The 26,633-nt window shown below is 42.3% G+C and overlaps 1 protein-coding gene and 1 long non-coding RNA gene across 4 annotated transcripts in view; one reads left to right on the top strand and one right to left on the bottom strand.

Moving 5' to 3' along the window:
• Positions 1-15,004, bottom strand: part of LOC137518744 (uncharacterized) — a 44,212-nt gene extending 29,208 nt beyond the window's left edge. The window contains exon 1 of the long non-coding RNA XR_011020885.1: positions 14,687-15,004. This is a non-coding gene — a long non-coding RNA (uncharacterized lncRNA). The remainder of the gene's footprint in view (positions 1-14,686) is intronic.
• CDKAL1 (CDK5 regulatory subunit associated protein 1 like 1) overlaps positions 1-26,633 on the top strand; it is a 1,042,481-nt gene that overhangs the window by 863,455 nt on the left and 152,393 nt on the right. The gene's annotated exons all lie outside the window — the stretch shown is intronic.

The raw sequence follows: 26,633 nt of genomic DNA on the forward strand, positions 1-26,633 counted from the left end.
ATTTGTTGTTGAATTCAACACAAAAGCCTGCAACACACTATGATGTAATGAAATCCAGGAACTTTATTTAGCACATCCAAAACAACAGAAAAGCATCTGACATGTTTCAGACACACAGGCCCTTAGTCATAGCTCATAGCTTGAGTTTTGTGTCTGAAATGTGTCGGCTCCTTTCTGTCTTTTTGGATGAGCTTAATTTGTATGTATAACCCTGTGGAGGGATTGCCAGGCACCGCCAGTGAGTAAGCGGGTGAAAGCGGTCTATCTTGAATCATTTGCTATTATAAGAACATTAAGCCTTTTGGAGGCACTCTTCTTATCTGGTTTTTAGTATTTTTCACCATTTCTTACAGACGTGAACAGCAATTTTCAAGTATCACCACTATCAGTTGGATTGAGGTTTGGACTTGACTAAACTATTCTAAAACACTCAGCTGCTTGATTTTATAGTAGTGAAGTATATATTTGTGTGCTTAGACCAACTTCTGTAAGGTGGTCCTCCTCTTTAAAACAATTTTTGCTTCAGAAGTTCCCTATATTGGAACTTCATCTGTGATTCCTTCTGTCACAGCTAGCTTCCCTGTCCCTGCTAATGAAAAGCATAGCCACAGCATGATGCTGCCATCACCATACTTCACTGTGGTAATGGTGTTCTCAGGGTACTGAACAGTGTTTACTTTGTGCTGCACATAATTTTTAATAAGGCAAGGGCTTAAAGCAGAGTTACGGAGGTTTGTATGCCAACAAACACATAGCAAGGTGTACATGGCTGTATATAGTACAGCCTTACCACTAAAGCAGCACAACAGCTCTCACGAACTGAATCCCACTGCAAGTTTAGATATTGGCTCAGAAGACTTGCCACACCCCTTCTGCCTTTGCTATACCCTTCCTGCATTGGCCATACGCCCTTAAGGCCTCTGTTGTAGTAGGTCAGGCTGTGGTGGCTAGTAGGGTGGGTAAGTGGGTAGGTAGGTCAGACTAGTGGCTAGTGGGTGGGTAGGTAGGTCCTCCCTCCCTCTCTCTCAGATAGCATGGCAGCAGATCGCTCCTCACATTGATCCTCGGCTGCTTCCAAAAGGTCTCCCCCATCTTCAGTACCTGCTCCTTGCTGCCAGACAGGGCACAGCCCTGCTGATCACCCAGATCAATCAACCACCTCTTCTAGAAGATCGTCACTCAGAGACATGATTGCCGCTCAGTAAATACTTGAAAAATGGCACAGGTGTGTGAGGGTCTCTAGTGTTTCAGATGCCGCTGCCCCGCTCTCCCGGCATGCACTTCGTCTCTGCCTAGCCAGACACAAATCCTGGATGCAGTTGTTGTATCGGCTGCTAGGAGACAAGGTTCTGACCTGCTAGGCATGCAGGGTTTCAAAACAGCCGAGTATCCCACCCACCTAATTGGCCCTGGGGAGAACACTGCTCTGAACATAGTAAACTCAGTCCTCAGGTCTCAGCAAATGCCCTGTATTGACATGCAATGTATGACCAATTCTGATTTAGTAAACTTCTGATATAGTAAACTACTTTTCCTGGTCCCTTGGAGTTTACCATAAAGGGACTCTACTGTAACTGTAAATTTTTGATCGTGTATTTTACTATGCTCTGTTAGATGTTAAGATTGAAATATGATTGGTGCTTCTCCATAATTTTACCCTCACCTCATGATGATGATGTTTGTTTAGATAGGCTCTTAATCACGAGCGCTGTAAAAAACAGCACAGGAGATTTGGGTGCAGCCAGTGCCACCATAGGCCGTAATAGAAATTACAGCTATAGTGGTGCTCAGTGAGTGATTTGAGCACTGTCAAAAGACGGAGCACAAATTACTACAAAAACACTGTAATTCGGCTGCCAGCAATAGCTGGAAGCTGAATTACATCTTTGCCCCACTATCCATGGCAGCCTGGAAGGGGAATAGTATTTAATCTCCCGGCGGCCAATTTATAGGTACGCATTAAACTACTAGAATGACTATTGAGCATGGATATATCAGAGCATATTTTGAACTTTTGCACTGCAGGGCAAAGAACACTATAAAATATACTGATGAAGTAAATAAAGTTGTTCTTAGAGAAATGAGACCGGTTTCTTAGAGTGACAGATTCTGTGCCTGAACGTATACAAATGAATCCTTCGGGACAATTGTGTGGTGTGTGTGGTGCACCACACAATTGTATGGTGCACAGTAAAGCAGGTTACGGTGGGTGGGGGGAGGAGGGTTACAAAATGGTTGACCATTGACTCTGGAGTCATCTGTACAGATAAGATTTTTAACAAGGTGGGCCTAAACAGCAGGCTCAGCTAAATGCAATGAAGCTAGTGTAAAAAGCTTTATATTTGGGAAAAAAACTTCAAGGATGAATATTTATGCAAGGAATTGTATGTTTGTTTTGTACAGCTTAAATAATGTTATTACAACCAGAGTAACAAAGGTTTGTGCATTGGATACCTCACAGTTTGTATGGGTATGCTCTGGAGGATTAGTGGTTATATGGAAGCACAGGATAGAGAACAATGAGACTTGAAGTGGTAAGCAAAGTGAGGGCTACATTTCTCCTAGCCCTTGTATAAAGAAAAAACTTTGGTATGCTCTAGAAAGCAGGACATGCATGAGGTATCATGCAGCATAGAGTACAGAGTGACCTAAGGTGCAGTAAAGTGTAGAGAGGACCGATATTTAACAAGGCATTTATTACTGAGGTAGGAGAAACATGAGGTTACAGGACAGTTGAAGTGAGGGGGGTATGGAGACTGCCAAATGTATTACCTTTTATGCACATTGCCTGCTGCCCTGCGGATCCATTGCCTTCAATACTTTTAGCCATAGACCCTGAACAAGCATGCAGAGTAGATGTTTGACTCTAGTTTGACTGGATTTGTTGCATGCTTGTTTCAGAGGGGTGATTGTGACACTACTGATGCATGAAAGATCAGCAGGATGCCAGTCAACTGGTATTGTTTAAAAGAAAGTTCTGTAAATATGGCAGCCTCTATATCCCTCTCACTTCAGGTGACTTTTAAAGAGATGCAGGATTCATTAAGAGTTAAACAGAGCACACATGTTTATTTCATTTTAAACAATTCAAATTGCCTGTCTGTCCTTCTTATCCTCTGCCTCTAAAACTTTTAACCATAGCCCTGAACAAGCATATGCAGACCAGATGTTTCACTAGATTTGCTGATTTGCTGCATGCTTGTTTCGGGGGTTTGATTCAGATACTACACTCTTATCTAACTCAGATCTAACTAGTAAGGAGAGGACAGTGCAGGAGAAAGGACAGCAAGCATAAACAGCTAAAAGAGCACAAACACACATCTTTCTCCATGCTAACTGCTGAGCATAGGATAGCAAAGTGGTGCTGGAAGCTCCCTCTTCATAAAGTCTCCTTCCTCACACTGCAGCTCTTTTTCACCCCATCCCACAGCTCCAGAGCAAACAGAGATAACAGCAGCCAGCCATCACATCACTCACCAGGGGGCGGGTGCTTGCAGAGGGAGGGGATAAAGTGGCAGAAACACTGGTGGATGGAAAGGGATGGAGACAGCCGAGGCTGACATTGTCCAGGAATGAGTCCACTCACTGCTTCCCTGGCTGCCGCTTCCTGTTGCACAGCTGTGTCCCCACCTCTTTCTCCTCTCTGCCACTAGGTCTTATTTTCAGGGTAGGGCTCTATATTTCCAGCATGCTCCCCATACTTTCTGGGGAGGTTTTACTTTCAGGGAAACACTGTACTGATGCCAGAAAGATCAGCAGAAATGCCAGTCAACTGGTATTGTTTAAATGGAAATACATATGGCAGCCTCAATATCCCTCTCACTTCAGGTATCTTTTAAGGAGGAGTGGGGTAAGATGAGGACGGAAAAACACAGAGGACTGAGTTTGTGCTTTGAAGAGCTGTATTCTTGCTATTATTTTAATGTGCTTGATACCAGGAATGAATGGTGCTGTACATCAGTACAGCTTGTCATGCACAGCTTGGGTGCTGATCACATAAATATTTAAGAAACGTTATTTCATTTATATTCAAAAGAAGTACTTTAAAAATCCTCCTGCAGTTAACTTTGGGCATCTGTGTTATTGTGCCTGGTACATGGGGTCTTTTGTTGTTTGCGCTCATATAAAATTGAGGATTTCTCGTTCAATTACATCCTTAAAGAGTCTATGTGAAAGTGGTCATTAATGGTTTAAAGCTTCAATCTAGATTTATGTTTCACAAGTATACTCTATAATACAAGAGACTATTTCCTTTGCATAAATTAATTTCAAATCGCAGACTTTTATGAGTGCTTTCCAGAAGCTGAATAGGATCCTGATTAATTTTTGTTCTACAATTGCAAGACTTTACAGGGAGCTAAATTTAGATTACAGTCATGAATATTGTCATGTTAACTTGGTGGGAATATGTGTATACTGTTCCCTCTTACTGGATATGCTGCAAACACAAGGATAACTTGCAACTGGTTGATTTATAATGTTATAACCAACGTGGGCTCTCTGATGTTGTACTTGTAATGGGTTGATACATGCTACAATTGTGTGTATCTTTTGACATTAATTGCATGAACCTTACTCTTTGTGAGATGGGCTTTTCTCTGTGCACCATTTTGTTAGCAATCATCATAATCTATGGCATCAATTCATCAAGACTGTTTGATAAAGAAAAAACAAGTTGGGAAAATACCGCATTTGGTATTTTAGACTTTTGTGTGCTGAATTAATCAATATTTTCACAGGTGTGGTAGTTCATTCATTTCCCAAAGCCCAGTTATCTGTAACAGCAGAAGAGTGTGAGTTGTCTGTGTTGTTACATGCTTCTCTCCGTGGAGAGACAGCATTACAATAGTAAGAGGCATCCTAACATCCCTTTAGAGGTACATGTTTTGTTATACTGTCTCTGCTCATTCTGAATCTCTCTGTTAGTCTCCATTAGTCTTTTTTAACATTTAATTTCTTTCCCAGCTTAGATGAATGTCCAAAAAACGTTAAACATGCCCTGCTTAGGTGATTTCCCCCACAGGCCCCTCTGCATCTTCAAACAGGAACTGAAGAGGTTAAACTGCCTAAGGGATTCAGGGGAAGAGTCTTTTGTTTTATCTCTCACTGCTCACTGCCTGAGGGTAGGAAAGCAGGACCCGCTGGCGAAAGCTTCAGGTCCAATCAAAATCACTTGCAGGAGACTGGGGCTGTTTACATTTGCTTCTGCTCCTGTCAGTCATAGGTAATCCTCTCTGCTTCTGTGAGTTTTGTGAGTCCCGCACTGATTCTGCACTGATTCCGACAGGAGAACTGCCGGTAATCATTCAGAGCTTTACTGCATGCTGTAACCTAGATGAATTAACATTTACTGACATTTGTTGAGGTGTTTACCACGCAAGTCTGTAATTTACCTAACTGCTCAGTAATTTCATCTTTCCATGCAGTAACAGCCTTGATGAATTGACATTTTCCTAAGTGATAGGTAAAATCGGCTGTTTTCAGCATTACCAAATGTGGTAATGCTTGGTGAATTGATGCCTGTGTGTTTTTATTTCTCCATCTCAAAGTGGTCAAGATAAATTTTAAAGCAAGCACTGAACTTAACTTTTCTGCACTTGATATTTGTTTTACTAGTGCTCAGTGTATTGATCAGAATAGCAGAACATATCTCTGCTTTATGAACCTGCCATTTGCTTTTTGCCAATGCTTAAAGGGATACTGTAGGGGGGTCGGAGGAAAATGAGTTGAACTTACCCGGGCCTTTTAACGGTCCCCCGCAGACATCCTGTACCCGCGCAGCCACTCACCGATGCTCCGGCCCCGCCTCAGGTTCACTTCTGGAATTTCAGACTTTAAAGTCTGAAAACCACTGTGCCTACGTTGCCGTGTCCTCGCTCCCGCTGATGTCACCAGGAGCATACTGCGCGTAGTGGTTAGCACTTTCACTTTGCACAACTGGGTCGCTGGTTTGAATCCCAGCCAGGGCACTATCTGCATGGAGTTTGTATGTTCTCCCTGTGTCTCCCTGTGAGTTTCCTCTTGCTGTAAGTCTATGGCCCATATTCACTTTTTCTCCTGAGTTTTCGCCTACGAGATGCTTGTTCATCTTCTGTGTAAAATAACTTTTGCACTCTGCGATTGAAAAAGTACCAAAAACTACTGTCAAGATTATTCTGAGTATTTTCTTGCTGGCTGGTTGCTTAAAATGCATTTTATTGATAAAATGTGAAAATATCACCCAGGAGAAAACTTAGGAGAAAAAGTGGATTGAATCGGGCCCTTTGCGTGTCTGTCCATAGACTGCCTGTGTATATGCAGGGAACATGCCGAGTACAGCGCAGGAGATTTTGGCTATAGCGGCGCACAGTTAGTAAATTTGGCGCCGGCAGAAGAAAGCTGAAGTTACTTTTAAAATAAAACACTCTAATTCGGCTGCCAGTAATATAATTCCCCACCATCCATGTCGACCTGGAGGGGGAATAGTAGTTAGCGCCGCTGGGACTCGAACAGCAGCAGGATAAGCCGTATATTGGCTGTATCTTGCGCCCAAAGTCTCCTGGCGGCGATTTCATACATATACATATGGAGGCCCTCACAAATAGAAGCTAATGTGTTGAAACGTCAGCTTACTAACTTTACATTCAGTTGTAAAGAATGCAAGTGATTGCCACTATGTTAATTCTCCCCCATTTATTTCATATCACCATTTATTTAATGTATACTTCTGAAACCACATGAATGCAACCTTGCAGAAATATGTGCAGTGAAATGATAATCCATTCCAAACAACAAGAATGCTTTTTTTCTGCTTACAGCATTGAGTGATGCTTCTAGAGATTGACTTATGTTCATATTACCAATTTCAGGGTGGTGAAATCAGTGCTGATCAATTTAAACAGCAAACTTGCTATTTGCATTTTAAATTGACCATGCAGTGGGTCACTACCCTGTACAGCTTTCCTATCCCATCAGCACAGGCAGTTCTCACTAACTAGGCTATCATTAACCAGTCTTTGGATCGACTTTCTGGTTTGGAAGTCTTTCCGTGCCTCCTGGCACCCTGGTAACATTGTTACCAGACAGTAGTTATTGATTCTGATCTGGCTATGGCAACTTACAGAGGCTCATTAACCTCCTTAGCTGTAATCCCGAGTCAGGCTTGGGATGGAAATCCGCAGCACAGAGCGGCACTCCCGGGCCTGAGTTATATGCAGGAACTGCTGCAGATCTCTTTGGGGATATGTTTTTGTTTTTGTTTTCTTGTTTTTAGGGTCTAAAAGCTTGTGGAAAAATCTCACGGCTTTTAGACTCTAAATCTGGAATTAATCATAACGCCAAAGAGAGTTAAAGCCCTATTTCTGACAGTACCCAAGTGCTGCTGAGGTGGTAAGGTTGTGTATACTATAATGCCTTACTACCATACAAGGAGGCAGTGAGCCAGTACAGGGGCACTTTAATAAATGGCAAGAACTGATGATAAAGAAAAGAAATTTGATATTTCTTAAAATAAAAAATGACCTGCTGTACATCATCTACGGTTACATACCTGCAGCAAGCGGCACATGTCCATTTGTCTACTGCCACCTGATAAACACTTGAAAAATGTCTGAATAGACGCACTGTATATGCTTTTCCAGACTCTCTTTTTGAATGTTCAGGTAAACTAGGCCATTGTGACACAGAAATGTTGTGAAGACATAGTAACAGCACATTAGGGAAGCTAAGAACATTTTAAAAAAGACTTGGCAATAGTAACTTTTCCATTTCTCTCTATTTCTTTCACTTCAGGTTTCCTTTAATTAGTGGAGTTGATGAACATTATGGAGTGATTTTTCTGGTCTTATCACACCAACAGAAATGCTACATTAGCGCAGTTTTTTTGGTGATTTCACTTTAAAAAAACTACAAGAAGGTAGTGATCTTGCCCCATACTGTACTAATCTGTTTTTATTACAGTATGAGCGCTTTATTGGTTTGTTTATTTACTTGCTAACTTTACAGCTTGATGGAAAGCTAGAAGATGAGTGTAATAGTTTATTATGTTATTACATTGTGTTGTCTGTCATTTGCCTTCTGTGAGCATCTATTGGAATTTTCCTTACTACGCTGAACTGTACGGCCTCTTTACCTGCCTATTGCTCTCCTATGTGTAAAGGATGCAATGATGTAATACTAATTTTAGCTTGGACATAGGGAATTGCTAAGTGGTCTTATACAAACCTTTTCACTATCTTGTTGGAGATTTAGTTATAAGAGAGTTCCATTCATAAAGGATCGCAACTGTTTTGAGAGTACAAACACAAGCTCATTGCTCTGAAGTTGGGCTGTTGACACAAAGCCAAAGATATTGACGCTACAAGACTTGCAGAGGAAGAACTGTGTTTATTTGCATTATCTGTTCCATTAATGCAAAAGATGTAGCTCTAAATGGCAATTCCAGACAATAAGCACAAAATAATGACCTCAGACAACTAGTGATATGCTAATCACTCTGGTTTGCATACAGATTTTTTGCAAGGTGTATGTAGCTTTGAATTGAGCCAGTACAATGAACAGGAAGTGCATTTAATTGGCCCACTTCCAAGCTGCATACAGTTTCCATTAAACGTAGCTGGAATGATTAGAATGTCCACAATCTTTCTTTATAATAACTTGCATTCCAAGCTGTCAATGTTCTTCAATTAAGTACCTCCATTAACCACTTAAAGGACCCAGCCTTTACCCCCCCCTTTTTTCCCCACTAGGGGGATGATGTGCTGGGGGGGGGGTCTGATCGCTCCTGCCTGCCTTAATGTTGCGGGGGGGGGCACCTCAAAGCCCCCCTCCGCGGCGAAATTCCCCCCCTCCCTCTCCTCCCTCTCACCCCTGGTGTTCTGGGCTGCACAGGATGCTATCCGTCCAGTGCAGCCAGTTACAGGCTGTCCTCTGTCACATGGCGGCGATCCCCGGCCGCTGATTGGCCGGGGATCGCCGATCTGCCTTACAGCAGCGCCGTTCAATGTAAACAAAGGAGACAAACGTCTCCTGCGTTTACATTTAGTCTGCGAGCCGCGATCAGCGGCTCGCAGGCTATTCACGGAGATCCGCTCCGTGATCTAACAGGAAACGGCCGCTCGCACGAGCGGCCTTTCCTGATTAATTAGGGGGGCACCTGGCGACGCAGATGTGCGTCGCTGGTCCTCCAGCTACCACTTTGCCGCCGCACGGTATGATTTACACTAACACAAACCATGCTTTCTACCTGTACCTCTGCTATTGCACTCCTATTCTACACTGGGGAAAAGTATTAGTAGTTTGAAAGGGCACTTGTTTGCAGCAGTGCTAGTAAGTTGGAAAACGTTATTTCTACTTAATTTTAAAGAACACTTTAAGTGGAAATAGTTTCAAGTTATGAAATATAGCTAAAACAGCAACCAGCCTGACCCCCAACCCCCACAGTTGGGAGTTAGAATTATGGTCTCCTGGTTTCCTTTGAAGTAGCTATTACAAATGACTAAACATTGAGATCAGGATGTGGAGTTTTTTTATTTATTTAGTCTTCTGATCCCCACTCTTAATACTTTCACTTTCCTCCGATACGCATTACCATAATTTTTCTTTTAATATAAAAACTACAGGATCCAGCAATATAAAATTTGCAGATCATATGATCTGAAGAGTATGGACCTCGGTGCCGGCCATATAAGTACTAATCCAATTTGATTATCCTGGTTACAGATATGTTTAAACAGTTTAGGGTCTAAAGCCCCATCTACACGATACGATTCTTTATACGATTCAATTACGATTCTATTTACGATCCGATTAAATCCGACATGTCCGATCAGAATTCGATTCAATTCAGTTCGATTTGCCATTGCAAACAATAGCAAATCGAATTGAATCGAATCGAATCCCGATCGGACATGTCGGATTTAATCAGATCGTAAATAGAATCGTAATTGAATCGTATAAAGAATCGTATCGTGTAGATGGGGCTTAAGCCTCATACACACCCTAGATGTTTCTTAGCTGAGGCTGCAGAGAATTTAGCATGTGTGCAGCAGCCCTGATCCTTCCCAAAGCTACACCAAGAGATTTGGAATGTTGGATGATCTCAGCTGAGTGCACTATTCTCCTCTGTACCCCTCCGTTGTGCCCCATGTATCACCCCTTTTTCCTTCTCCATTGAGTACCACTGGGGTACACAGTTATTGTGTGTGTTTGTACCTTTATACCTCTTAAAAATAGATACAATCAAAAGGTGGGAAAGTGGTATGTGTCACCACCCTACTCTGCTGCGTTCCAGTGCTACTGTACACAGGCACTTTATTTTAGTAGTTTCTGTTAAACTCGAAGGACGTATGTGTCTTTTTTTCAACCTAAATAACTTTGTAACTATGTAACTGTTGAGGGAAAGAGAGAGTGCAAATAACTTTCTTCATAAGGACTAATGTGTTTGACAGTAGAAGATTATAAAATACTTAACAACATTGATAATACAAAACAATTATTTCTGTTGTTTGTTTGTTTAGTTTTTTTTTTAATTATTCACATAGTTGGATTACATTAGAAAACTTTTGAGCAACTGACGTTTAAACTACTTCTTTTGGCTTGAACGTACAAATGTTGAGTGTATGTCTAAAACTATTTCTGTTTCATTATATAATAGGCACCAGGAGAATACATTCAACAGAGCAGACATGTCTATCTAATGAGAAAGCAAACTCATTAGAGATAGAATGTTCTGTTCCTTGTACAACCATCTCATCATTTAGCTTTATCACATTTTTTTTAAATATACGGTATGTATTCTCTGTGCCTGATTGTAAATGGAAGGTAATATTTTATGAACCACTTTCTGTGTTATATGTACTTACGCTGGCATAAAAAGGATCGCCTTCATATTGGCAAATAAGTTAATTCTGTTGTGCATACTTTATACAAAGATAACTGCAGTGTTTTAGGAGAGTAAACAGACACAAATCCTGCAATGGGCTATGCAATGAAATCTTAATACAGACCTGGCCAAGTAGTTTAATATATCAGAAGCTTACTATATCAAAATTGGTCGTACATTGTATATTCATACAGGTGCATAGTCTGAACCTGGGGACAGAGTTTACAATAGCCAGAGGTTTATATAATCAGAATTTACTAGAACAAGATTCTACTGTACTTGCATCTCTCCAATCATCCCTTCCATATAATATCTTCTTGTGAAACTCTGCTCAGTTTTGCCACGTGCATTGAATCTTTATTGGCTGTAGAAGTACATGGGCTGAAACACTGAACATAAAGTGGGGAACCAAATGGCTAGCTGGAGCAGGACTGTAGGATACGTCGGTGGATATATGTTATTGATATTGAATTGGGGAGACTGAGTACTGTAGAATAAGTGGTGAGGGTGGGGCATCGAATATGGATCATCATGACAATGATGATTGATTGAAGTAGACACGACAGGCGAGCAAGAAGGTGGACATTTTGTGATTGTAGGAGAGATATGAGACATGCACAACCCATGGCAATGGTGAGAATGAAAGATAGGACAAGCTGTGTGTGTGTCTTAGCATGAATTTCTTTTGATGCAGGAAAATAAAATAGTTGAGCCATTAAAAGCTTGCAGCTGCTAATTAAATAATTAACAGCCAGTAATCACAGCTAGAAGCTTTATTTGGCTATATTTGGGTCAGTGTAGGTGTCCATGTAAGAGAAATGTTATGCTCATTGGTGGTGGTGGTGTGGACAGGTTAGTAGAGTGGTGGATAGATGAGTGGAATGGATTACGGCTTGGTAAACCCACTGTGGGGTCATATAGGTTAATTGAACCCAGTGGGAAATACATGGATGATATTTGTTTTGTCCTCGGAGGAAGTGGCAGTGAGGTAACAAAACATGAGTCATGTAGTAAGATATGTAATGTAGTATTGTTACATCATTGATTGAATACAAATATGTTACATTTAGAGATAGAATTTTTTTTGAAATGAATGTTCCTTTAGACGGTACACAGATGTTTTGTATGGACAGACTGTACATGTCATGCAGTTTGTTTTAAAGCTTGATCTTTTTAACAGTTTAAGTGCATTATAAATAATACCGGTAGATGTATGGTACCAACACTGTATATGTAAAATTGTCAGTCATCAAAAGTACAAAACCTGTTTATAATGCCACAATAACTCTTTTAAAGAGTAACTGTCAGGCTGCAAAAGCTAATTTAAACCTCTATTCTCCTGTGTTAAACAGTTTAGAAGGAAGCCAAAAAGGCAATACAGAAGTTAAAAATCTCTATTACTTTGATTTTTGCTGAGCAGCAAGGCTCTTTATTCCCAAGCTCCTAAGGAGGCCAGCAGGACGCATAACAGATACTGCAAAGCATTCTGGGGCTGCTTCTTCTCCCCACCGCACTCCCTTGGTCCTCCCCTTCATTTCCCTATCCCGCCCTAAGGCCACATACAGACATCAGACCATAGTCTTTGGAAAATGAAAGATCACAGACCAATCTTACCACCCTTCCTGTAGTATAAGAGCCATACTCTACACAGTCTTTTCTATGGAGCTGAACTCCACATCAGAAAAAAATCTCTGCAGGCTGCTGCACACACAGATGCTGTACAGACACAAAAGATCAGTATCTGCAAAAGATCTGTTCCTGCCAAAAATCCATTCCTGCAAATTGCAATGATAGTCTATGAGATCTGCAGATCATCATACACACATGATTTAACTGACATTCATCTGCAGATCAGATCCACCAGGATGGATTTTCAGATCTGCAGATCTGCAGATAAATGTCAGTTAAATCATGTGTGTATGATGATCTGCAGATCTCATAGACTATCATTGCAATTTGCAGGAATGGATTTTTGGCAGGAACAGATCTTCTGCAGATACTGATCTTTTGTGTCTGTACAGCATCTGTGTGTGCAGCATCTTGCCAAGATTTTTTCCTGATGTGGAGTTCAGCTCCATAGAAAAGACTGTGTAGAGTATGGCTCTTATACTACAGGAAGGGTGGTAAGATTGGTCTGTGATCTTTCATTTTCCAAAGACTATGGTCTGATGTCTGTATGTGGCCTAAGGCTGCTTTCACAGTGAGAAGTTACAGGCTCATGTTACAGCAGCTTGTAATTTGCAGCCCAGCTAACAGCACTGAAAAATCAATGTGCTGTTCATAGGGCACATGTTCCGTTAGAGTATACTGCATATGTTCTCCCTGTATTTGCATGTTTTTTATTTTTATTTTCCTGGACATTCTGGTTTTCTCACACATCCCATAAACTTACAGATAAGTTAATTGGCTTCCCCCAAACTATAGTGCAAAGCCTTTATAGAACAGTGAAATTTCATCAAATAAACATGTAGTGTCGCATCCAAAGGCGAGTGCCCTTCTGCATGCTTAGTATGGCATGCCATGAAAGAAAGATTTTGCCAATGAAAGAAAAAGTTGAAAGTTAAAAAAGGAGGCACTATATACAACTTAGCACCTGTTAATGGGCCTAATAGGTAGTCTGTTATATAAGGTCAGATTGTGAACCAACTCCTATTAACATGCTTTCTTTACTTGTCACAAATGGGTGCGATGCTTTCATTTGTCCAAATATTTTAGGTCATGTAATGCATTTATTATTAAGGTTGTATTAAAAAGGATTAATAGAATTTGCATCCACCTGCCATATGACAGTATCCATAATATGTAGCGTGTAATATATAGTATACCCAGTCTAATTTATTTTTGTTTAATGTATATTATAAAATGTGCAAATGACAAGACCGTGCTGGGTGAATGCTGTTAAATAAATGCATTTCATTGCTGGCCATAAATATTGGATAACTTAATTAAACACTCTGTGAGGCTATTGGGCACTTTGCAAATGTCACAAAACTCCAGTGCATGCAAATGAGGCCCTGTGCTAATCCTCTGCTCCTTCCCTCCTGCATGGCCATAATCGAAACAGTTCGAGGTGGATTAAAGGAAAAGTCATGCTTTACAGCCATGGACGTTGTTTCTGAATAATAAGATGTTGCTGTGAGGAGTCATTATAGCTTCCCTGACAAGCTGACAGACATATCTGTCAAAAAGTGAGAACCATCTATGATATTAGCCTGGTTGGGAAGAGAAAATGAGGAACTAGTCAGAGAAATATAGTGCCTCTACTATTTTCTGCCTCCATTCCATACCCTCCCTTCGTTTTCTCTTCATTATTGGCAATATGCTTCCTGTCTGCTACACGAGTGTAGAAATCACAATAACTACGCACATTCCACCACTACTTTTATTTTTAAACGAAAGATGTTGGACACAAAGCGGGAGTTTGCATATTGATTTTTAATCTCAGCTGACTGCGTGCCGTCATTTTCAATAATGCTCCCAATCTACCTGTAAACTCCATTATTTATAAATAAATAATGCAGACTTAATTTCCTGCGTGTCCATTATAGATTGTTGCTTCCAACACGCGTTCTAATTACATCAGCCTTTTCAGGAAAAACAATGATCAGATCCCCATTCTTTCATTTAGAATGTAGTTGCCTGACGTAGTGACAAGAGCTGACAGCACTTCCACCACGATTAATTGAATTAATTAAAACCAGGATTTACATTGCTTTGTTAACTCAAGTGTGACACGTGGCCATAAAAGGTTCATGGAGGTTGTGTTAGTTCAGGAGGAGATAGTGGCACCTATCGAAGGCTAATAGCTTATGTTTGTTATATTACCTTGCTGCTCAGCCAGAAGAATAACTTTTTTTCCCCCTTCTCTGTGTCAGAAGCACAATAATCAGTCTTCATTTTCCCCAAGGAAATTACAGACGTGAAGTAGGGTCTTGCATTTCAGAAATATCTTCATTTCCTTCTTCTCATTTCCCAGATAAACTATGTAACAATGTGCCAAGTTTAAACGAATCAGTAAGCTCTGGGTTTGAAGTAAGTGCTCCTGGTGTTAACACTCTGAAAAGCTCGACACCCTTAGCTTTTCTGTGCCCAGCAACCAGCTTGACGGATAATTGATACTGTTCTAGGCATCTTATGGGCTGATTCCAGTCCTGCCGTGTTTTTTAATATTTTTCAGCAGGCAGCAGAATTTCTACCCCTAGCTTCTCTAATTATGTGAGGATTGTGAGATTAATTTAATGAGTTTAGATGCTTGTCTTGCCATTGCCAATGTAATCTTCTTACTTGGGACTCAGCATCTGACTAAGGCATTAGAGGGAGAATGATTATTGCGCTATGCTTGGAGAGGTGCTGTTGTTTTTCTCCAGCCTTTTTGCCATGCTATTACCAAACATCAACATTCTCGCTGGCATTTGTTTTATAGCGAGAAGTGGTTGGCAATGACGGCAGCGTGATATTCTGGACACTGTGCTGGGCTTCACAGAAGAATTCTTTCATAAAATATATATTATTTTTATATTGCTCCTTATCCCTTTTGGTGCCATGAATTTTTTTTTTATCTCACTCTTATTTGCTTGTTTGTGGCTTGTTTAACATAGCGTTGGATGATCAGTGAAGCGGGAGATTTAATATGATTGGGTCAGCTAATATCTGGGACAGAGCTGTCACAATCCCTTAAACTGACTTTACAGATAAGAGCTGGCCTCTCACTGGGGGGGCCACAATAATTTAGGTTTTTTTTTTCTCCTTTCAATATTTTCTACATCTCTGGATATATCTGGCTGCTCAGAAGCTCTTCTGGGGAGTGTAGTGGCTCCCCAAGCCACTTGCAAGGACACTGGAGAAATCGGTTTTGGCTTCTGTACCTTCCAGCATGCTCACAACCAGTAAATGAGTGTGACAATAACAGGCTTCGAGGTCACCTTACCACTACTGCCCTGCTTCAGAGTTAAGTAGCTATAGTGCAGAAAGCAGTCCTTTAAGACAGTAAACATTTTATAAAATGATACATTTCTACTTTTTCTTTAGTCTGTTGCTCAGGAATGTAGCAGCAGGTAGAAACTCTTGTTTGTTTTACAAAAGAAACTAGGCCCTTAGGTCAGCTACAAATAATGCATGTTTTAGTGAACATTACTACAGTTTTCTCTTTGGATTATTTTTTTTTTTTTTAGTACTGAGATGGTGAGTAGCTGAAAAAAATGTTCTAATAGGGAGACTCCAGTTGCTATAATCTCTTGTGTCAGTGTTGTCATGAAGAAAAAACATTGCATTCCCAGTATTATGCTAGGTACACACCATACAATTTTCTGTGAGATTCTTCTGTTAGATTTACCTACAACATGGAAAAAAAGCTATCTGGCAGGTAAATCTAAGAGAAAATCTAACAGAAAGTTGTATGGTGTGTACCTAGCATAAGTGTGATGTGTAACCCTTAAGCTATGGACCCACTATGTATGCTTTTTTGAGCAAGTCTTTTACGTGATGTCACAACGTAGGTACAGGCGCACGATCACACGAACGTCTCTTAGCGTGGTGCGGCGATAATGACCGAACCAATGGATCAGATCTTTATGATCCCCAACGATGCCCAGTAGCACGATCGCTTGATGTCCCTTTTGCACACCCATTGTGTAACGTTGCATGCAAAAAGAGGCGTCGCTTAAAGATCATTGCCAAGGGGACGTCACTGGCCCCATTTGGTGGTGCGTTTAAACGAGGCTGAATTCACACTTTCTCTTAAGGGTGTATGCACACATCCAGTTTGATTTGCCAATTGTAACACTCCTGGCGCCATATGCAATTCACTTTTTCTCACAAGTTTTCTCCTAGGTGATATTTTCATACTTTATCAATTAAATGCCTTTCAAGCCACCAGCAAGCAAGAAAATAGAGTAATTTTGACAGTACTTTTTCACCTACTTTTAGTCACTGTTTTTATTTCAGAGTGCTTAAAACTTATTTTAAATGAAAGTTGAAAAATTATCTCCAAGAAGAAAACATAGGAGAAAAAGTGAATTGAGTAAGGACCATGGACTTTTCTTTTAGAGATGACCAGTGGCGTACCTAGGGCATTTGACACCCAGTGCTGGGTATTATACGACCCCCCCCCCCCCCCCCCCAAAAAAAAAGTAAAGGGGCAAAAAATGGATGGCGCTATAACAAAATGGGGGTGGCCATGACCAGATGAGGGCGGAGCTAACTGTAATTTAATGTGAACCCGAATGAGTGATAGGGAGGCTGCCATATTTATTTCCTTTTAAACAATACTAGTTGCCCTGCTGATCTATTTGGCTGCAGTAGCGAACTGAATCACACCAGAAACAAGCATGCTTGTTCAGGGTCTATGGTTGAAAGAATTAGAGGCAGAGGACCAGCACGGCAGCCAGGCAACTGATATTGCTTAAAAGGAGATAAATATGGCAGCCTCAATATTATTCTCACCTCGGGTTCCCTTTAAAAGTGCAACGCAAAGACAGTGGACCCAAGTTTTGGGGACCCTTTCCCCAGAAAATTCACATACTTGTGCAGGTTTTCTCAAGAAAATAAACGTAATGTGTGCAGATTTGCCCAGAGAATACGTTCAATCATGTCAGCAGATTTGCCCAGAGAATAAGTTCAATCATGTCGGCAGATTTGCCCAGAAAATACATGCAATCATGTCGGCAGATTTGCCCAGAAAATACATGCAATCATGTCGGCAGATTTGCCCAGAAAATACATGCAATCATGTCGGCAGATTTGCCCAGAAAATACATGCAATCATGTCGGCAGATTTGCCCAGAAAATACATGCAAACGTGTGGCAGACCAGTCCAGAAAACACTTCAATCGTGTAGCAGACCTGGCCAGAACATAAACGCTACACCTGGCTGCTATATAAATTAAAAAAAAAAAAACATTTACTCACCTGCAGCAGAGCTCCTGTTCCGGCCTCCGTCCGGTGCGCAGCTCCCACGATCCTCTGCAGCCAGCAACTGAAACTCCCAAAGTCTCCAGAGCAGGGCTTCAGACATTTTACTATAGTCCTGCTCTGCCACTGCGGTGAACTGACACGGCATCTATTACATGCCGAAAGTCAGTTCACGCTGGGGGGTGCTTGGAGAATTTTAGGTGGTGCTTCAGCACCCAAAGCACCCCCCCCCCCGGTGTTGCCACTGCCCCCAGTATAGGTAGCTAGCAGTTGCCCCCAGTATAGGTAGCTAGTTGCCCCCAGTGAAGGTAGTATAGTTGCCCCAATATAGCTAGTATAGTTGCCTCCAGGATAGGCAGCATAGCTGCTGCCCCCAATGTAGGTAGTGTTGCTGCCCCAGTGTAGCTAGTATAGTGGCCCCCGTACAGCTGCCCTCCAGTATAGGTAGTATAGTGGCCCACAGTTTAGATAGTATAGTTGCCCCCAGTGTAGCCTCCATTGTAGTTGGTATGGTGCCCCCCCCCCAGTATAGGTAATATAGTGGCCCCCAGTATAGCTAGTATAGTGACCCCCAGGCCCAGTGTAGCTAGTATAGTGGCCCCCCTTTTAGCTGCCCCCAGTATAGTGGCCCCAGTATAGCTAGTATAGTGGCCCCAAGTTTAGGTAGTATAGTAGCCCCCAGTTTAGGTAGTATAGTGGCCTCCAGTTTAGGTAGTATAGTGGCCCCAGTTTAGGTAGTATAGTGGCCCCCCGTTTAGCTGCCCCCAGTATAGTGGCCCCCAGTTTAGGTAGTATAGTGGTCCCCAGTTTAGGTAGTATAGTGGCCCCCTGTTTAGCTGCCCCCCCTTTAGGTAGTATAGTGGCCCCCAGTTTAGCTGCCCCCAGTATAGTGGCCCCCAGTTTAGGTAGTATAGTGGCCCCCAGTTTAGGTAGTATAGTACCCCCCACCCCCCGTGTAGCTAGAAGGAGGGGTGACAGCAGGGATAGCGGTGGGGAGGGGGGGGGACATATCTCCCCCCTCCCTCACCTGGGTCCCCTCCTTCTGCCTCTTCTCCCCCCCCCCCCAAAATGTGGTCAGCGGGCAGCAAACAGGACGAGCAGGCAGGCGCGGAGAATACTCACGTTACTTCCGCGTATCAGCCTGGAACATGCGTCGCCGTCACGTGCCTCTACTGCACCTCCAATGATTGGAGGCGCAGAAGAGGCACGTGACGGCGACGGAGCGTTCCAGGCTGATACGCGGAAGTAAAGTGAGTATTATCCGCGCTCGCCTGCTCGCTGACCACTGCCCCCGGCCCGCTGCCCGCATTTTGAGGGGGGAGAAGAGAGGCAGAAGAAGGGGACCCAGGTGAGGGAGGGGGGGATATGTCCCCCCTCCCCACCGCTATCCCTGCTGTCACCCCTCCTCCTAGCGCTGCTCTTTCCCTCCTGAGTCTGGCATCTATGGGGGGTCGTGGCGACACCCCCCTGGCTGTCTGGCACCCGGTGCGCCACGCCTCCCTGCGCCCTGTGGTAGAAACGCCACTGGAGATGACTCACTGCAGTAGACCTAAGAATGAGCTGGCGAGGCACTTAAGATGGATCTATACATTCTTGTCCCAAACAAGTCATATGAATTACATTTAAAGTGTGGTCCGGTGTTAGTCGAGGAGCAGAAATGCAGACATCAAACCAACAAACGTTTTGGGAATACCTTTAATGACTAATTGAACATGGTTTATTGCAAGTTTTCGAAACTTTGTTTCCTCTTCAGACATTTTACAGAAATGGGTCAGAAGCCGTACAGTACCGGTTTAGATGTTATGTACTGCTTTTTCTAAGTAATATGTACCCCATTTAATTTGTGGATATATCATTAGGTTCATTCCCTGCTTCAGCAGCAATCCTATCAGGGGAAAAGGAAGTGCCAGTGCTAAAGAGTAAGTTTTAAGCTGGTATGTAATGATCAGGTAGACAGCTGACTTCAAATTGCCTGTTAGAACAAATGAGAAAATTCTGGAATACCCTTGCCTCTTGAGGACCACAGTGCTAAACCCTCCTAAAGACCAGGCTGTTTTTTGTGTAATTGGCCACTGCAGCTTTAAGGCCAAGCTGCAGGGCCGCACAACACAGCACACTAGTGATCCCCCCGCCCCCTTTTTCCCCACCAACAGAGCTCTCTGTTGGTGGGGTCTGATCGCCCCCCTTGTGTTTATTTTTTTTTATATAAATATTTATGATTTTTTTTTTTACTATTTTTTACTATTTCTCTCTCTCTCTCATTTTTTAATAATCTCCTCCCTCCCCCCAGCCGGCCAATCCCGGTAATCGGCTGTCATAGGCTTCTGCCTATGAGAGCCGATCGCTCTCTAGTGCCCTAGGGGGACAGCCGTGCCACACGGCTGTCCCCAGTACAGCACTGCTGCTGATCGCAGCGCTGTACCGTGTAAATAGACGGCGTACACCGTCTAACAGTCTCCCGAGTGGCGGAGCTCCGTCCCTCAATCAGGTGATGTGTGCGCATGTAGTTAAAGAACCTCTGTCGCAAAAATCTTAAAATTTAAAATACATGTTAACATATACTAACAAGAAGCATGTTTTTTTTCCGGAGTTAAATGAGCCATAAATAACTTTTTTCTTATGTTGCTGTCACTTACAGTAGGTAGTAGAAATCTGACATTACCTACCGATTTTGGACTAGCCCATCTTCTCATAGGTTTTTTTTAGGGTTTTCTTTATTTTTAAAAGCACTTAGTGAATGGCAGTTGCTCCGTCCAACTACCAAAAAAGTGTATGGTGAGCAGGGAGGCTGTTCAGCATCATTGTATAAATCTTTTTCAGGGAATGTCTTTATAAAGAATAAAGGCCATGCTGAGAATCACCTATGAAGAGATGGACTAACCCAAAACCGGTAATGTCAGATTTCTACTACCTACTGTAAGTGACAGCAACATAGGAGAAAAGTCATTTATGGCTCATTTTACTCTGGAAGAAATGTAGTTCTTATTTGTATGTGTTTTAAATTTTAAAATTTTCGGACGGTACTTCTTTAACTGTTTTTTTCCCCATTTGTTGCACATTTTTTTCATGATTCTAAATATGCAAAAAAAAAAAAATCTTACTTTGATCAGACTTTACTTTTCACTCCTGTAAGTGCCATTCTGTGCAGCAGAAAGAATTATCAGTCTTTGTGCTTGCTCACAGCATTGCTAATTATGGTAGCTGAACAGAGTCAGCTGCAGATCTGTCTTCGCTAATTCCCTTCTGCTCTATTATATTTCCCTCACTATCACTAAGCAGAAGCTGAGCGGGGCCTAAAGCTTTGTACACAGTTCAAATTGATTTAATGATCTTTAGTGATTCTTTAGGTTGACAGGTCATTAACCAGATCCGGACCAACGCAATTGAAATCTATGTCCTGCTTGTGGCTGTGTGGATCTGACAGGACGTAGATTTCAAACATCGTTGCCACGTGGTTCCGCCGCTCCTGCCGATTGCGCCACGGTTTCCCTGCCGCAGATCACTCGCCCTGCCGTCTATATGACGGCAGAGCTGTGTGAGCCGGTCAGGAGCCGATTTCATTGGTTCCTGACCCTGCCATCACTGTAAGCCAATCCCAATGGCTTACATTGATTGACAGCATCAGGAGCCAATTAAAGCGGCTCCTGACCGGCGCACAGAGCTCTGCCATCATAGGGACGGTGGAGAGAGGGACCTGCGGCGGGGACAGAATGGCGTGACCGGCTGGAGCAGCAGATTATTGCAGCTATTTGTCGGGAAGCGCTCCTTTACAGTACCAGCAGTCTCTGGTCCTTACTTCTACTCTTCCCTCTTCATTGAGCAGAACTTCCTGCACAGCCAAGAGGCAAGCAACATGTGAGTACAGTGTACTTTAACTACTTCCTTACCAGCAGTCTCTGCTGACGTCATGCCACACCAGCCCTCCGCTGATCTGATTGGCCGAAGAAGAACGGGGATATGGGGATCCCGGCGGTCAGAGACAGAAGCCGACAGCCGGGGTGAGAAAGCTGGAGTACCGCTGTGCAGTGCCAATCGCACGTGGGATCCAAACGGCTGGAAAAGCTAGTATTTGCCTACCCCGAGCTGAGCTTGGGATTATCGCTCTGGACTATTTTTTCCTACCCCGAGCTTAGCTCTGGGTTACCGCCAGGGTGGTTAAAGTCAAGCTGTTTTGAGGGTGGGATGAAAGCAGTCTTGTGCTGGGCTGCCTCCTGATAATGCAAGTTGTCTGGCTGTAAAGTAGATTTTTTTTTTTTCAAATCAGGAAAATCAACACATCTGAACCACATGCAGTACTTGTTCCTGGTGAATAGGTCTGCATTTCAGCCAAGGAAGTAATATCATCTCCACATTGCTCTTATGATTCTGAAATTCCTTTAAAGGGAACCTGAAGTGAGTTAAATTATTTAAAATAAATGCATGATGTAGCTGCAAATGAATATTACGTACTAACCTCACTGTCAGTTCCTCTCAGAAGCTCACCATTTTCTGCTTACAGTGATCGCTTCCAGTTCTGACAATATTTTGTCAGAACTGAAATATACCAGTTGCTGTCAGTTCTATATCAGCAGCTGTCAGTTACAACTGAATGTGCAAGGTAATGTCCATGTTTCCGTATGGCTCAAGTGGGTGATCTTACAGTTTAACAGTGTGCTGACTGGGAAGCTGTTATGAGGTAATGGCCATTTTCAAAATGCAGGACAGATAATTCCATTGATCACAGTGGACGAACAGGGTGCAGGAGAAGAGAATAAGATTAATGAGTAGACTACACAAGAGGTAAGTATGATTTGTGTATGGTTATTTTGACTTTTAATTTTCAGTTCAGGTTCTCTTTAAAAATAAACAAAGCTTCAGTTAACCTCCCTGGCGGTGCATTTCTGTCTGGAATTATGAGTCAAAAGCGGTAATTTTTTTTCAAGAATTTTAGGCATCCAATTATTAAGTCTTAACTCACGAAAATATATCAGAATAAAGGCCTGGAAGACATCCTGCATATAAATAAAAGACTGGAACACAAATTTGCTGAAAAAATTAAATTTATCAATAAACTGAAATAATAGCAAAACTGTACAAATAAGCAGCAGATTATATATACAGTATGTACATGCAGTACAGTATATAACTAATACACCTCCGGTGTGTGGTAGATCTTAAAACATGGAATGACACACAGAGCGACATTACAGTCCGGGCAGTAGAAACGGGTTTCTTTGCGGACTTTCTTACCCTTGCTATCCGTCTTGCAGCAGCAAACAACGCACATCCTAGTTGGTGCAGCTTTTTTTGGAGTGGGTGGAATATAGTCTGAAAAGTGGCGGCCAGCGAGGCGCTCAGGATTGACAACATATGATGCACGGCGCCCAACTCTCACATCTGCTGATGAAGTCTGGTACTTCAGACACATGCTTTCGCACATTTTCCATATGAAGTCAGAATGTGTTCTTGGCCTGTCACTACGTTGTTTATACAAGATGAACGCATTCCACAGAGACTGTTCCAGCAGATGACAAAACTTTTTTATAGTATTTTTTTTTCCTTTTTGCTGTTTGCGGACTGTGGGGTAGTACGTCATTGCCTGGTCAGCTTGGTCCACCCCACCCATTGTATGGTTGTAGTCCAGGATGACTTGCGGCTTGTCCAGGACTTTCCCTCCTCGCGTTCTGGTGGTGGCAGATGATGCATCATGGACAGTGCTGAGCACACACACGTCCTTCTTGTCATGCCAGCGGAGTGCCAACATTTTTCCTTTCTGCCAAGCCACAATGTCCCCAGATTTTAACTTTTGCTTGGCGAAGGCAGTTGGCATTTCTCGCCGGTTAGGACGAACAGTGCCGTAGGCATCAGTTTTGTTCCTGATGAGTATTTCAAAAAGTTCAGGTGAACTGTAAAAATTGTCTGTGATCACACAGTACCCCTTATACAACAAAGGCTCCACCAAAGACAGCACGGATGAAGTCACCAGCCCGTAACTGTTGAAAGCAGGGTTAAATTGTGTCCCTTTCCCAGTGTACAGTATGCTGTTCCAGATGTAGCCCGTTTATGCCTTGCATAACATGTAGGACTTCACTCCAAACCGGGCCCTCTTGGATGCAATGTACTGTATCCAGGACAGTCTGCCTTTGTACGCCATCAAGCTTTCATCCACACTTATGTCCCTTTGGGGTACATAAGTGTTGCGGAAGTTTTCCACCACCAGCTGAAAAACCTCCCAGATTAACTGCCCTAACCCCCCAAACGCCCCCCCCCCCCCTTCAGCAAAAAAAACCTGGTCCTTAAGGGGGTTTAGGCGGCCGGTCCCGAAAGGGTTAATGAAGATGCATATGATCTATTTTCAGGTGATTGACTTGTAAGGCTCTGATTGGCAGGCCTCACTCATGCCTCACTTCTGCAGCCTAAATATATGTAATGAGCAGTATTTTCATCACTTCATGAATTGCAGCAGAGCTGTTCTCCACAAAAGCAGAGGACTGTGACAAAAGTAAAAATTAGGTGTACTTAAGTGTCTGAAACAAACCCCAACCCCCCCCCCCCCCGCCCACACCATAATTACATGTGTAAAACTGCCGTGGCCCTTTCATACTATATCTCAACTTATTCTCATGTCTTAGCTTTTTACACTCTGCCTACACTCCTCAGTCACTGCCACAACCATCACCCCACAATTCTTGCCAACCACCTATCCTACAATCCCCACTGTCTGACTGTCCTGCCAGTTCCCAATGTCTGAAACTTGCTATGTACCAGTTTAATATAACTGCATGATTGATTGGAGGCAATTTGGTCTGATTGATAGGTGCATTTATTCTTTATGTACTCTGCCACAATTTACCATAGGTCAAGGGGCATCGATGGCAAATAACAGGTTGTTCCCTTCAGATGTGGACAAGAAGATTCCTGCAGATAAATCTAGCTGAATTGGACTTTTTTTCTGCCAAGCATTCAATTGAGAAAAAACATAGTTTCTAAGCTGTTCTCTCAGATATTTGTTGCAGAGGTCCGCCTATTTTAAAACCATTTCTAGGAAATGAACTGTATAATATAAATATTACAGTTCATTAGAGTCACCTAAAACTGTTTTCTTGTGTTTATTATCATTCATGCCCTGCTTTATAAAAATGTGGTTTCCAGTTATTCTGTACACGCATAAAACATTTTATGTCTTGTTTTTGTGTCCCCCCCCCCCCAAAAGGAAGGAAGACAAAAAATGTACTTTCTGTAAGAGTTTTGCTCCTAATTTCCATGAGGAAATCTGTTCATCATCTGCTACCCCCTAGAAGATAGCTGCAGCAAGTGCAGCAGGTAACAGGAGGACCATGTGCAGGATATTAAAATGTCGTTCAGAGAATTGTCAGAGGAAAAGATGCAACTTCACTGCCAGAAAGGCCTGGAGTTATGCGCAGTTTAATGAATTTCAGGCACAGCTAGCAAATTAAATGGATAACCCAGAAAAATGCAGTTTAGCGTGTGTGTGGAAAGTACTGGTTATGTAATGTATTATGCAGTTTCGTTGTGCTAATAGTTGGAAATTACAATTGGAAACGACGTTTTTTTTTCTCCCAACTCCCTTCTGTAGAGCTGTGCTCAGCATATAGGGGCCTCAGGATTTACATGCGCTGAACCCAGTAAGCATTTATAACTGATCTCTTGAGAACCTGCTTCTGTAATTCCTCTGTGGATGCTTAATCATTCCATATTGGCCCTGAGATCTTGTCTTTGTGAGTTATAATGAGCCCCTTTAGCTTTGTTAGCCTGTTCTGCTACAGTGCTTAATTTTATTAGCAATGTGGCGCTCGGGTTTCAAGGTGCAATTTAAAAATCAGATCATTTTTTCACCGTCCTGCAGGGGGAGACTGGTTTATTGTGTGCTTGATTTACGCAGCGGTGTCCTACCGGCACATCTGGTAATGCGTCTTTTCCTCTCTTTATTTACTAGGGGGGAAAATCCCAAACAATGAAACTGAAGGCACATCTCAACCGCTAGATGTGTGCTCTCTTTATGTAAAAAGAATTTATTTAGAGATCCCAAGCTGCTTTTGTAAAGGAAGAGACAGACTTCAGTGCAGATCTTATAATGTGCTCCTCAGAAGCCTGGGCAAGTACAATAAAATGGGTCATTTGAATTCACGGCATGTAGGTTACAGAGCCGGGTACACAGATCCATGAATCAGCTGACTCCATCCCTTTATGTGCAGAATTTGCTGCTGTGTCAAAGTCCTGTGTTCTTGGTTGGTGCTTGACAATATGCACACTCAAGTGTATAGGTGAAGAATAGAGGGTTACAGAAGGTCTAATGTCTGATGTCAAATTAGGATCCTCGCATACAAATGAGAATAACCAAAAAGTCGAAACCATTCCTTATAAGATATTGCTTGAGAGGACTGATCATTATGATTTTTACATTAAATTTGCTTTGATTTTTCTGAATAATATCTCTCTTTGGCAAGCAGGAATCATTATAGTATGGTTATTATGCTTGTTGGACATAAATTGGTAAGATAAATATTATTTATTTCCATTTACTGGAATCATTTTCTATTGTTGGTAGCTGCTAGGTGTGTAAGCAAGAATGACAATGTTATCAAAAAAGACAGTACAAATCTACCATCTGCTTTGTTCATTTTAGCCACAGGCATCATAGTTGCAATTTGAGATACCTGAGGGTTTAAACATCTCTAGAGTGTTACAGAGAAGAGTGATAGAGAAGATCCAGCATCACTATTGCAACAGAAAAGTATGGCATGTTTCTCAGCTCTATTGTATGAATGTGGTAGATGGAAGGTGACTTAAGCATCATATGTTCTTTTATGAAGCAGCATTGAGAGTACAGCACACGCATCGCTAGCCATAGAAGCTTGGATGC

The sequence above is a fragment of the Hyperolius riggenbachi genome, chromosome 5, assembly GCF_040937935.1.
Source record: "Hyperolius riggenbachi isolate aHypRig1 chromosome 5, aHypRig1.pri, whole genome shotgun sequence".
NCBI lineage: Eukaryota > Metazoa > Chordata > Amphibia > Anura > Hyperoliidae > Hyperolius > Hyperolius riggenbachi.